Below are 13,643 nucleotides of genomic sequence, written 5' to 3' on the forward strand. Positions count from 1 at the left end.
AATTTCAGTATAAAGTCCAGTAAGAAGAGCATTACAGTGATCAACTCTGCTTGTAACAAATGTCTGAACTAGTTTCTCTGTGTTACTCTGATATAGAAAAGGTCTGACTTTTAGACTGCATTTACATGCGGGATAAAGCAGAGCTCAGAATCTACGATTACACCGGCATTTCGTAGTTCTGGTTTGGTATACAAAGCTAAAGAACCAAGCTTTTTCTCTGCGTTTTAGTACCAAGGATCAGTATTTCAGTTTTTTTGTTATTAAGTTGTAAGACATTTTCTGACATTCACCAAGAAATACCAGCTGTGTGAAAGAGTCCTGATCATCAGAAGGAATCAAAATGCATAATTGTATGCAAGATGTCTATTGTGTCATAGTTTGTGGCAGTTGGATTTGAAATCTTTCGCCGTTCAATGATTAGTTTCCTATGGAGAAAAAAAAAATAAATGTTTGAACGAACGCTGTACAGAAACCTTATGTCCCAGTAGTGCACTGTTCGTGTAATTATGCCTCTACGATCCTGCAAAGTTTTGTGGTTTTGGCTTGAAAACTGTGATCCATTATAATGATACAAAGAAGCATTGAATAATAAAATGAACAGTAATTTGCCCTTGACAAGCCAACTAAAGAAAAGCTGCACTTTTGTTCTGATCATTTTCAACCTTAATTATTGTCATAGAAAAGAACAATTGTGCTGTTCAGTGAAAGTTGTGGGAGTATATTTTCATCCTTAATTAGCCTACAAAACTGGGATTAATATAGCAAGAATGAACGGAATTCCAAATGTTGCACACAGTTCACTGTCTGGGGATGTTTAGTCCGAGGCTGTGGTGTCTGTGGCTGCTTAGCCTGAAGCCTGATTTCACTTGATGTACAATTGTGTGAGAGCTGAGACACCAGTGTAGCTGAACTGCCGCATTTCTAGAACAATCTCGTGTGTGCCAAGTACAGTACATGTAGGATATCTCATAAACATACGTATTTAAAAGTTCAGTTGTGAGAGTACTGGTGGTTTGCATGAAATAATATAATACATTGCCATTTTTCTTTAAACTAGCAGCGAATGAGTTTGACCGCCACACAGGGGCTATGACTATGGTAACTGTCACTGCATTGGCCATAGCTGAACAGAATGAATCAGTTTGTTCACCCAAAAGATTCATTCAGAAAGGATGAATCATTCATGAATGACACATCACTATCAGTGAGTGTTAGTGCTCGTGGATGCTGCATTGTATCACCCCTCCCCCCCATGGCAAAGACAAACCTGTCAAATGTGCTACACGTAGGAGTTCAGCATGTGTTTGTTTCACGCAGTTGGAAACCTAGGTTTCATTGTGGGGAAAAATAAGGTGGGAGGGTGTTTGCACCACTGTCCACATGTGTTCCATTCTGAAAAGCTCAGTGAATTTGTGTTGCTGGCATGAGCATCTGGCTGCTTTAAAAGAAGAAAAAATATTTGTCGACTTGGTAGTGAAGGTTTGAAGGCCTTTTGCTGTGAGGTTTCCCTGCAGTGCAGCAGTGTGTGTGTGTGTGTAGAGGGGCATGCTGGGTACTCCTATCCTGTCTCTCAGAAACTGCTGTGTGCTCCAGGCCTACACACACACACTTACACACACACACACACATCCCTCATCGCTTTGTTGGAGCAGAAAACCCCGTTAGCCGTCTTCTCGACAGAAGAGCTGTCGGTTGCGTATTTATGATGCCCTGCATGCATATGCAAACACGGGCAGTGGTGCAAGCATTACAGCTGTCCAATACATAATAGTGTTAGCCATAAGCGTGTTAGACCAACAACAAAACGCATTCGTAACGACATGGGGAAGGGCGAACAAGGCTGTGTAGCTGTGAAGCCTCTCACCGCACTCATTCTTCATAGTTTTTCTAGCCCATCCATCCATCCATCCATCCATCAAGGCGCATCCTTTGAACTCTTCCTTGACCACTGTTCACAGCCCACATCACCGCAGCAGGTTGACTGATTTACTATGACAAATGAGCTTTCCACTGCAGGAAGGTTAGTGCTGATGACACCCCACATGCAGAGTCAGTAGCTGGTCAGGGTTAAAGCGGTCCCATTGTTTAGAAGAGAGTAGGTGCACCTCCTAAAGAATTCTCCTCCAGACAGATCGATGTGCATCTCCCCGCAACTCTCACTGTAACGCAGTGCACACAAGTCGACTGACTGCGCTTTGTTTGGCACAACTCAACGCTGTCGGCTTTCACCTCTGCCAGGATAGAGGAGGGGAAATGCATTTCCATCAATATCCCAACTTGAGCAGGAGCCCAAATTCATTATAGTCAAAAGTCATATGAAACAGCACACGTAGGCCTGTTCTATCTGGATGATAAGTGGCTCAATATTACTGTACCAAATAAACACGTTAACCTTGACAGTCAATCCCTATGCAACGCGTTTGTCAGCTGTGTCTGTGGAATGTCAACCAGTCTGAGGCAAATGAAGCCTATCGATCGAAGTGCACTTTCTGCTAGAACTGATACTGTGCTTGGGGTTACACAGCGCTTGGTGGGCTGAGTTAAATTGAAGAAGAAATGTGCGAGTTGCATGAAGTTTTTAGGCAGATTTCATTCTTGCATTTTTCTTCTGGACCTGAGAGTGAATGACTCTCAGTGAACAGCATATGCACTGTCTGTCTTTCTTCACATATATGATTTATTTCATATAATGATGTCATCACATTGTATTGCATCAAACCGAACTGTGAATTTTGTGTATTGTTACTCTTTGTAGATATACAATAGCAAACAACATTGAGTAAGTTTAAACCATGATTTGTAAGAGGCTATTGTGGCTAAGTAGCTGGCTGGTGTTCAGTGGGGTTGAGGTCAGGGCTCTGGGCAGGCCAGTCAAGTTCTTCCACATCAAATTGCACTGGAGCTCAGTCATGCTGGAACAGAAAAGGACCTTCCCCAAACTGTTCACCTAAACTTGGAAGCATAGAATTGTCAAATGTCTTGGTCTGCTGAAGCATTAAGATTTCCCTTCACTGGAACTAAGGGGTCTAGGCCAACCCCTGAAAAACAACCCCATAGCCTTATCCCTCCTCGACCAAACTTTACAGTTGGCACAGGCAGGCAGGTAACATTCTCCTGTCAGTCGCCAAACCCAGACTCGTCAGACTGCCGGATAGAGAAGCGTGATTCATCCGGTGGCGGTATGCTTTCCACCAATCTACCCACTCTTTTGGCATTGTGCATTTTGATCTTAGGTTTATGTGTAGCTGCTCAGCCATGGAAACCCATTTTGTGAAGCTCCTAACGCACAGTTCTTCCAGAAGCAATTTGGGACTCTTTACTGAGCGATTTAACAGAGGATAGACACTTCAGCACTCAGTGGCACTCATGGTCTACCACTTCGTGGCTGAGGTGTTGGTGCTAATAGATGCTTCCATTTCATAATAATTGCACTTACAGTTGACCAGGGCAGATCTAAAAGAGCTCGTCAATGCAGCCCCTTCTACAGCCAGTGTTTGTCTATTGAGAGTAGACGGCTATGTGCTTAATTTTATCCACCTGTTAGCAATGGGTGTGGCCGAAACACCTGAACTCAATAATTAGGATAGATATATATATATATATAATATACACAGAGAGAGAGAGAGAGAGAGGTTTATTTTTTATTAATTAATTAATGTATTTAATCATTTTTTTGACAGCAATCGTCTAGTACAGAGACCTGTTTTTGTATCTCATCTCTTGTAATCTCTGCTTGTATTTGGTCTATAATTTTGTATTACACTGTATTATGCACAAGCAAGGCCAGTTTAGGGTCACCTGTAATATGATGCTCTTTTTTATTTTTAGAAATAAAATCATTGTTTTGACTGAACAAGCTGTGCCTTAAGATTGGGCTTCATGCAGTGGCCATTTTTTCAAAACGGTTTGCCTGAAGTTATGATCACACAACCAATTACTGCATTATATTTATGATCATTCTTTTCTCTTGCCTGACAATAAGTTGTAATCTAGCATAGCAGCAGCATCGGTATGTGTGCATAAGACTATTGTTCTTTGATCCTTTTAATGTGATGACCTGCTTTTGTCCATTATGTTTCATCAGTTGACACATAAGAGAGAGAGAGAGAAAGAGAAGGGGAGAGATGAATGAAGGCAGCCTCGGCAGTAACAAAGCAAACACCATGCTCAACACAGAGAGACAGAGGAGGGGAGGAACTAATGTCTGTTTGGATGGAGGAGAGAGCGAAGGAGGGGATGGGGGGGGATTAAAATCTGTGTAGGAAACAATCATATGTAAACAAAATCTGGTAGAGAAAGAGATCTCCCACCGCAACAAGAAAAGACGGATATGTTAAGAATAGGAAAAAAGGGAGGGGAAAAAACAGGGGGATGAAAGACATGAAGGGAGCGAGGAAGTGAGAGGTGTGGAGAGGAGGAGGTAACAGTACATTGGTTTACTGAGGGAGAGAGAGAGAGATTTGGAAGGGGAAGAGAGAAACACCAAAGAGATGTAAAAGAAGAATCACACAGACTGAATTAAAGTGAGTGTGATATCCAGAGAGAGGTGAGCGGGGGTTGAGGGAACTGGGGAAAACCTTGTATGTGCACTATGAGATAGTATAAGACAAAGAAAAAGAAGAATGCAAAAGGACATGGCTACGTGTTGGAGCAAAGAAGAAATCTCCCGTATAGAAGTGAAGCAGAGAGAGGGGGGCATGGGGTGGGGGGGAGTCAGAAAGGGAAGCTGGTCCTGCTTTCTTTTTTTGTGGAGATCAGACGCACTGAGCTCACATTCTGCCTGACGAAATCTGGCTGTATAAAACCAACCTACAAACTTGCTCTCTCTTTTTTTTTCAAACACACAAACATGCACAGTTGCAGACATTTGCTCCCTCCAGCTCCATCCTCATGCAGTGTAGCCTCTTGCTGCTCTTTGTGCTGTGTTCATATGGCAGACAGTGTTTCTTTCCTGCTTGCTCACTTTGCCAGAGGATAGTCTTCTCATTGTAGTATCATCCAGTAGACCACTTGATCCAGTAGACTACTCAAACTAGCAGCAGAGGCTAACCCAGCACACATAGTGTTGGGGTAGTTACTCAAAACAGTAATCTATTACTTTTGTCAAACTGTAACTACTAGGATTACTTGTTACTCACTGGAAGAAGTAATTGCATTACTCACTACTTCACTCCCAATTTACTTTCTAAAGTCCAAAGAGTGAACCCAGTGACCCCAAAATCATTGTAGTATTTTATTTTTATTTTTTGTTTATTTATTATTGTTTTTTTTAAGAAGGAAATAAGCAATCATAGTAAAAGGCACGTCTGCTCTGAACAAATTTATGAATATGAATTTGGCAAATGCTATTTGAAAATCTAGAAAATAGGCAGTAGAATCATGAAGCTGCTGCTTTAAAATATTATCTTTATGAATAAAATGTAAAGCTTACAGTGCTGTTCCTGAACAAAAGTCAAATCAGGCCTGTTTAGGTGCACTTGAGTCTTCCTTTTCTTCAGCACGGAGGAACTTTATCTTCTATTATGTTGCTCGTGGAGTTTACGGCAGTGTAAAGTTTTTGCACACACTCGTTCGTCATGTTCATAATCAAAGTTAGGTGATGGAGGCAGAATACGTGCAAATTGTATGCAGTGTATGTTTTAAATGCATTGCTCAAAATATTGTTCTCTTAAAATTGTAATGTGATTTAGAATTTGAACCCATAATGCGCTGCACTAATTTGTTACAGGAAAGAGTAATTACATTACTGTAATGCATTGCTTTATACCACATTTCCCCCACCACTGCCGAGTAGCATGGGAATGCACTGCAGGGTGACACAGCAGCACAGGCAAACACAACACTGCAGCCTATGCAGTGCGAGGCATGCATACGCAGATGAGTGCACAGCTGGAGCAGAGGTGGGGTTTGAGTAGTTTAAAATTGAGCGGGGAAAGGTGAACTGTGGCCATAAATGCGCTGGTGATACTGGCAGTAGTCATACACACAGGCAAGACAAAGAGGGTGAAAAATTTTTGCCTGAAGCTGTGGGTTATAAAATTGCTTAGGACTCGCTGTAATGAATTTCACCTTTTATTTGAGCAGTCTGTCACCATATAAAATAGGGAACAAATACACGAAATCAGCTTCTCTTCCATCTTAAATTTATTTGATCTCTGTGTTTACCTGCAATTTAACACTAATTTGCAAAGATCTGTGGCCTATAAGGAACCCAGTTTGGCATGACTGCTCTAATGTGTAGGCACCCTAACTGCATGGGCCAACAGAGCAGCATAGGTTAACACAGGCTAACACAGCTGCATGGGCTAACAGAGCAGCATAGGTTAACACAGTAGCATAGGGTAACAGCTGCATAGGGTAATAGAGCTGCATAGGTTAACAAAGCCTAACACAGCTGCATAGGCTAACAAAGCAGGATATGGTACCAGAGCAGCATAGGTTAACACAGGCTAACAGGGCAGCATAGGGTACCAGAGCTGCATAGGTTACCATAGGCTAACAGGGCAGCATAGGGTACCAGAGCTGCATAGGTTACCATAGGCTAACAGCAGCATAGAGCACCAAAGCCGCATAGGTTAACACAGGCTAGTACAGCTGCATAGTCTAACCGCAGTGTAGGTTAAAACAGGCTAACATAGGCTTATATAACAATTCAGTAGCACACCAGTATAATAAATGTTAATGATAAAATATTTTTACACTTAAATTCTTCTAAGACATTCATAAAACAGGCCAAAACCGATAGATGCCAGCTGATTGCTGGTTTACTACAACCTTTTCACAGCCTACATGTTTTATGTGCTTTCTGACATAAACCACATGAATGCAACCAACTTGAGTGAACAAGTTTTTCTTTGGGGAAAAAATGGTTTGCATTTGAAAGCAGTATTAGAACAGGGAAAACATTCAGCAATGCAAGGCAGGACAATTCCAGAGGAAGAGCTGGAACTAGCTGGAGTAACCTAACACAGATAGCACCAATGCATCCTGTGGCCTGCATCACCAAATCATGCTCCAGTTTGGCTACCAAGCATACTTATAACTGGTTAAGGGGCCCACTGGGATGGTCACCATGTGGATTTTATGAAGTCTTGAGGTGTTCTGTGATCTTGAACCCTGTTGCACCATGCTGTTAGCGTAATGTAGTGTTAGAGTACGAGACTGATGTGAAACATCAGCACTTTCTCAGCAGCTACACTTGGCTAAGGCAGGGTGAACTGGAGGCAGTGGCTCTCTTGGGGGCTGAGGCCTACTGGAGTGTCCCTCGTCCCTCTCTCTGAAGTGTGGGGTGGTGTGGAGGATCCCCCTGGTCCTTGTCTTGGGGTGGTAATGATGATTGAGAGGGGAGAGGGTGTGGTGCACTTGGCTGTGCCTCTTAGAGTAGAGGGTGTAATTGAAATCAATATTCTGCATGATGAGGTGACTCGCGGGGTTAAATCACAGCTCCTCCTGTCCCGTACTGCGAGGACCCCCCACCCCCACTGGAATGGGTTTAGAGGCAGCATCAGTCATAGAAAAGGTCCGGTCCCGTTTAAGACGGTCTGTGAGGGCATTGCTATGTGTGCGTGCGCCCGCGGTTCTCAGTATATCTCTACTCTTTCTTTCCCTCCTGCAGTTGTTTTCTCTCTTTTTATCTCCTCCTGCGCATCTCGGCTGTGTTTTATTTCTTTTTCGTCGTCTCTCTCTCTCTTTTCTCTCTCTCTCCTCCTCCGTAACGGAGAAACCGGGGCAGCCCGGCGCTCGGCGGGTTAACGCGCGCGCCGTCTCTCATTGGCTGAGCCGGAGGTAACCAGGCAACTCCAGCGGGAGGCGCGGAGGGAGCGCGAGGAGGAGGCGCAGAGCGCGCGCACACACAGTCCAGCATAGCGGAGCCCGCGAGGGGCGCGATGTAGCAGCACGCGCTCGGCCGCCTGGCCCCGGCATGGGAGATTGGATTAGCACGAGACCTGGAGAAGCGCGCGCACACGGTTCACCACAGCCGAGCATGGAAGCTGCAGCAGCACGCGCCACTTTCAAGGTAAGCACGGGCGCCTTTTGCTGCATGGGCTTTTTTTTTTTTTCCCCCCTCCTCTTCTCTCGTGCCGTGATCCTTGTCCGGCGCGAGGATGCACTACACCTCGCGCTCTCCGCTCCAGGACTACACATGATTTTAAGCGCCGGGATTTGCGACGCCTTGAACAGCCCTTATCAAAGCACTTAACGAGCTTCGCGAGCAGTTTTATTTTTTTGGGACACGAATGTGGAGCGCGTGCCAGAGGCACCGGCCGTCACGCGCGCACGGCTTTTGCTGCATCGACGTCCCTTCTGCGCTTTAAACACCGCAACCGGGGCACGCGCTGCGTCCAGCGGCACTGCAGCCGCTGACCGCTGGAGCGAAAAAGGGATTGGGAACGTGCGCGAGCTTGTGTGACACTCTGCAGGTTTCTATGTGCGCGTGGAGGCTGAGGATGCGTGTCTGTGTGTATGTGGATGAGTGTGTGTGAGCGCGCGCTGCTTGCCTTCTCTGGACCGAGCACGAGCAGAGTAGCGTGAAGCTGCGCGCGAGCAGGTGTCCGTTTAACTTTGATTTTCGCTTTTACATCGGAGAAGCTCGTGACGGTGCGCGCGCGTACCGCACCAGTTGGCCGGAGCTGCGCGTGAACCAAAGTGTGGTAGGAATGAAGCGGAGAGGGAAGCCGCGAGCCTGGCACTGACCAAAAGGGGTATAATGTGGAGTCAGGGGGGGAGGAAGAAGGTGGTGCCGGAGAGCTCGCGCTGTGCAACCTGAAGGACGGGGAGCGCGCTAAAGGCGGGAGCTTTTCGGCTCGCGTGCGTCATCACGACTTTAACGACCGAGACTGCCGTTTGATCTGCGTGCACTGATTCATGGCACACGCGCTCTATTAGGAGAGAGGATAATGAGCTCACCTTGCGTAACACAAACACACACACACACACAGTGTTTTCGGCTTATTTCATATAGTACCACTGTTCCTATGCCCCACTGACCCAGCTGCCATTACAAGCTCACTGGCTCCAGCTCAATAAAGCAGCTGTTACGCATGCTGTTTTGACCCCCGGCTTACAGTCATGACCATTAAGTTTCCCTGGTTTTGACCACCATAAGGTCTTTTTTGGCTCCCTTACACAAAATGTACTATTTAGTAAAAAAATGACTAATTTGTTTGTTTACTTGCCATTAGTATGCCTTTATGTAGCCCTGTGTAATGTGCTGCTGTTTTGTGTTGCACCATGGTGCCTGAAGAATGACATTTCATTCCAGTGTGTACAAGTTTTATTGATTAATGACGACAAAGACCACTTTACCACTCGTCTGAAAAAAGCTAATGCTCCCAATAGAGCTTTTTCGTAAGACTTTCAAGATTTTGCCATTTTTTTGAGAATTTTTATGGCCCCTCTGTGGTTATGCTACTGCTTCCCTGCCTCCCTAGTACTTACACCACTACCTCAGCTTACTGTCATGACCCTTAAGCTTGCCTGGTCAGTTCTTGATGCCCCCTCTCATGAGTCCAGTGTGGCTCAGAGGACACCTGCTCAATGGTTCCTCTTGGTTCCTCCCATTATTTCTTCCTTGTAGAGCTGTTTTTCTCCCACTATGTTCAGTGGGTGGCTCTGTAAAGCTACTTTGGGACAGTGTCTGTTGTGTTGTGCACGAATGCTAAAGTGCTGTACAAACAGACTTGATTTGAAATAAATCATTGAGTGCAGTCCTACACAGACCTACAAGTAGTCCAAATTTCAGACACAATTAAGCTGTGTTCAGAAGCACATACTACTATACTACACGTATAGACTTGTATTGTTGGTGTGTTGTTTTTGTACATAAGTAATCATGTTTTATAATGTAAATAGACTGTGTAGCCTGATATTGACTAGTTTGCATGTGTTTTAGCTCTGTTTGGAACCTCTAAAGCTACTGCATCTCTCTGTCAAGCACTTCAACTTAGAGTTCATCTTTTACACGTGGCGTTACGAACAGACTGCCTTTCTGCTAGAGGTTGCCTGTTGGCACGGCAACCCACTCTCACACCACCCGGCACTCGACAGAACCAGGCCGCAGCAGGGTTACCGCATTGAGTGTGCGTCCTGTGTTCTGGACTTTTCAGCGTGTATCGGCGGGAAGGCATCCCCTTCTGCCTGAATGGACCCAGCAGGCATCGGTGTGTCTCCATGGAGACGGAACACAGAGTGTGGGGGCCCACAAAGCCAACATTGTTTTGCTTTCCCCACCGCCTTCATTTATTCATCCTTACAAGCTCGACTTCATTTCTGGGGGCAATGCAGGACCAAGGCTACAGAGCTACAGAGTAGGGAATTGTTTCTGCTGCATTAGCGACTTAAGCAAAGAGTAGGCTAATGCAGTCTTGTTGCTTTGCTAGCAGCAGAACTTCCAAAACGAAAGTGGGGGGGTGGAAGAGTATGATTTTGTGTATTTCAGAATTTAAAGCTTGATCAGTTGTCTAACAGTGCTTGATTGTAGGAATTACATTTGAGAAAACAGGATAACCAGAAGACAGAGAGTGGTGGGCAAAAAATGGGGCCACACAAGTCCTGGATTTTAAAGCAATGGCCATGGGCCTTCAGTTTGAGTATAGTGAGAGGATAGTAAGTTAAAGTAGAAGTCTGTTATTTCTGTGAGTCAGATAACAGCTCTGATAGCCAAAAGGACATAAATGAGTAATGAAAAAAGTGACAAAGTTAGACAAGGGGGGTGGATGAAGGCTGACAGTTTTGTTGCTATTGCAAGGCCATGCTGCCTGGACCCAATACAATTGCAAACTACACTATATTTCTAAAGTTTATAGACACCCCTTCTAATTAGTATTCAACTATTTTAAGATTGTATCATGTTGTATAATCTCCATAGAAAAGCATTACTGATAGAATGTGATGCTCTTGCCTAAGGTTGCCATGGCCTAAAAGCAAGTGTTGTATTTGGGGTATAAAGCCCCTCAGCACTGGGCTGTAGAGCATGGGACTGCATTTTTGGAATGATGTTCCATCAGATATCCTGAGATAAGCTGCGGTGACATTTGTGATGCTAATCATCCAGCATCAGTACCTGACCTCACTAATACTTTTGTGGCTGAATGCAATCAAAACCTCACCGCAATGTTACGATATATAGCGTAAAGCCTTTCTATAAGAATAGAGGCTGTTACTGCAGCAAAGGAAGAACAGACTCACTCTTACTACCTTTGATTTCAGAAGAAATGTTGGATGAGCAGGTGTCTACAAACTTTTGGACACTGCGTGACCCCTTATACATTCTAAGCCTTATTATTCAGTAACTACATGGACTACATTGCAAATTCGCTGAGTTATTCATAGATCATAGAAATGGGTAGTAAAACTTTGGACCTGCTGGTGGGTCCTGGCCATTTGAGGGGTTAATTCCATTGTGAAGTCCAGGTATTGAAGATAGTGGATGCAGATCCATTGGCAGAACTGCAAACAGAATAAAGACTTCAAGCATAGCGCCTGAGGCTCCTTTTCTTTTCTCATTGGAACATCTGGAGCACCTGGGAAAAAAGAGTGCCACTGTCTGCTGGACAGGAGCAAAAAGATTAGCCATTTATTTAGCCACACGTCAGATTTCCAGACCTAAGCTAAAAGGAAATCCCTCACAAGCCCTGTTGGATGGAGCTGCCCTTTCCTGTTAGCTGTTTTGCAGACAGTTTGTCTGTCATAAATGGACATTTTGCAGGTTGTCTTATCTGCCTCAGTTATGTATTCCCTGGTGAGCTTACTGTATTTTTTAAAAAGTTCAGTGGGAAATCCTGATTTAGAGGGGAATGTCCTCTCTAAATCCGTCCCTCTCAGGAAGGAGGCATTGACTGCCGCTCCACATCCTCCATATCGATCTGTCCGTTCTGGGTGACATTATCTGCTTCTCCTAATTAGAGCTTAGGAATGCTCTCATCCAGCGGACAGCAGCCCACAAAGGATAAAATACTCATTTAGGATTCTCAGCCTCTGTTGAAGTCTAGTTGCTGTAATTAGAACCACAGGCTTACTGGCTGTAGTTTGCCTGGTAGATGTTTCTGTTTTATAATTTAGTTGTAAATTGCCACTGTCATCTTCAGTTAAAGCTTGTAGCCCTGCACTGCTGACACACAGAGAGCCACCGGGCGTGTGTTTCTTACGCTATTCATTCTGAGCAGCTCCAGTGGTGCTTGTAACCCTAATTTAATAATGGGTGTCGAAGCTAAAGGTTGAACTGTTCGGTCATCTCTTAACGCCAGCAAGCTGACTGGTCCAGTTTAACTAGAGAGGAGGTGAGATTGAGTTGTAATTTGATATATATGTGGGCGTTTGGTGAGGTTAAGGTGGCCCAGTGAGTGGGCATGTCTGTAGTTGTGAATGTGACAGTTCTCTGTCGAGGTGGACCCTCGGGTTAGGTTTGCTCTTATATGTACTCAGGTGCTTACATATATACAGGAAGGTGCAAAAGTCAGAGACTATTTTTCATTTATTTAATTCTTTTGTCAGTGGCCATCGTTATTCATTCATTTTCTGGACATATTTCTCTGAGATTAAATACAAAATAATCCACCTGCGTAGGGAAGGGAGAAATGAAAGTAGAATAAATAAAGAAACAAGACTTTCCCAAACGTACTATATTAAACAATAGAAAATGTGTCTCCTAATAACTGTACAAGACCTTTAAGCCCACCAGAACTGACACCATCAGATAAACAGCACTTAAAGCTTTCATCTTTGAGAGAGAGGAAAAAGTCAAGCTCCACTTTGCTTCAGATCTGAAAACATCTACAGGTGTTTCTGTCCATCCATTCATTCTAAAAAGAGAAAGAACCCAGACCCAGAGTCCAGACTTCAGCATCACCGAAAGTGATTGGGATTACTTGGATCATGAGAAGCAGAAGATGCACCCAACTTCTAAGACTGAACTTTGAAGATGTGAAAAAATATCACTGCAGATTTCTTTGAAAAACAAAAGCAAGTCTTTTGAAAAGAATGAAAGCTGTAATGAAGGCAAAGTTGGACATACTAAATGCTGAAAAAACTATATTATTGTTCAAGTTGAATTATTTATCCTGCTTTTTTCCTGAAGTTGAAAAATAACTGGCCGTTTTGATTGGAAATTAAATAAATCATGGTCCACAGTCCTGTAGTATATACATGGGACATATAAATATGACCCTACATCCTGATATTGTATAAAAGTATGTGTGTGTGTGTGTGTGTGTTTTGAAGCAGGGCAGTGGCCTACTGTAGGTCCCCAGCAGTGTTGCGTCTTGCTAATCTGCCCCATAATCTCCTTAAAACACCCACAATCTGTCTGCACAGCTCTGAATGTGAGTCTAGAGTGCTCCATCAGCACAGACACCACACATACAGCAGCAGCAAGCTTAGCTTAGGGGAGCTCAGCTCACCATTTACTTTCTCTTTTGCGATTTGTTCCTCAGCCCTCTTCCATCAGGTGCTGTGTGTCCTCAGGTCTTCCAGTATTGATAGTCATTCACACACAGCCTGCAGAAGAAAGACAGAGTTTTATATGCGCACCACTACTGACACTCTGCATAACTGCATACTGATTTTAAGGAGCTGTGGCTTGAGGGGCTCTCACTTTCTCTTGCTTTCTGAATCTCTCTCTCTCTCTCTCTCTCCCTCATTTCTGT

General features: G+C 44.2%; 1 protein-coding gene across 1 annotated transcript in view; it reads left to right on the forward strand.

Moving 5' to 3' along the window:
• Nucleotides 1-7,941: 7,941 nt before the first annotated feature.
• The window catches only part of dab1a (DAB adaptor protein 1a), a 198,594-nt gene continuing 192,892 nt past the window's right edge, over nucleotides 7,942-13,643 (forward strand). Inside the window, exon 1 of the mRNA XM_036581581.1 lies at nucleotides 7,942-8,017. The gene's annotated coding sequence lies outside the window, so the exon portion shown is untranslated. The remainder of the gene's footprint in view (nucleotides 8,018-13,643) is intronic.

The sequence above is a fragment of the Colossoma macropomum genome, unplaced genomic scaffold, assembly GCF_904425465.1.
Source record: "Colossoma macropomum unplaced genomic scaffold, Colossoma_macropomum, whole genome shotgun sequence".
Taxonomy (NCBI): Eukaryota; Metazoa; Chordata; class Actinopteri; order Characiformes; family Serrasalmidae; genus Colossoma; species Colossoma macropomum.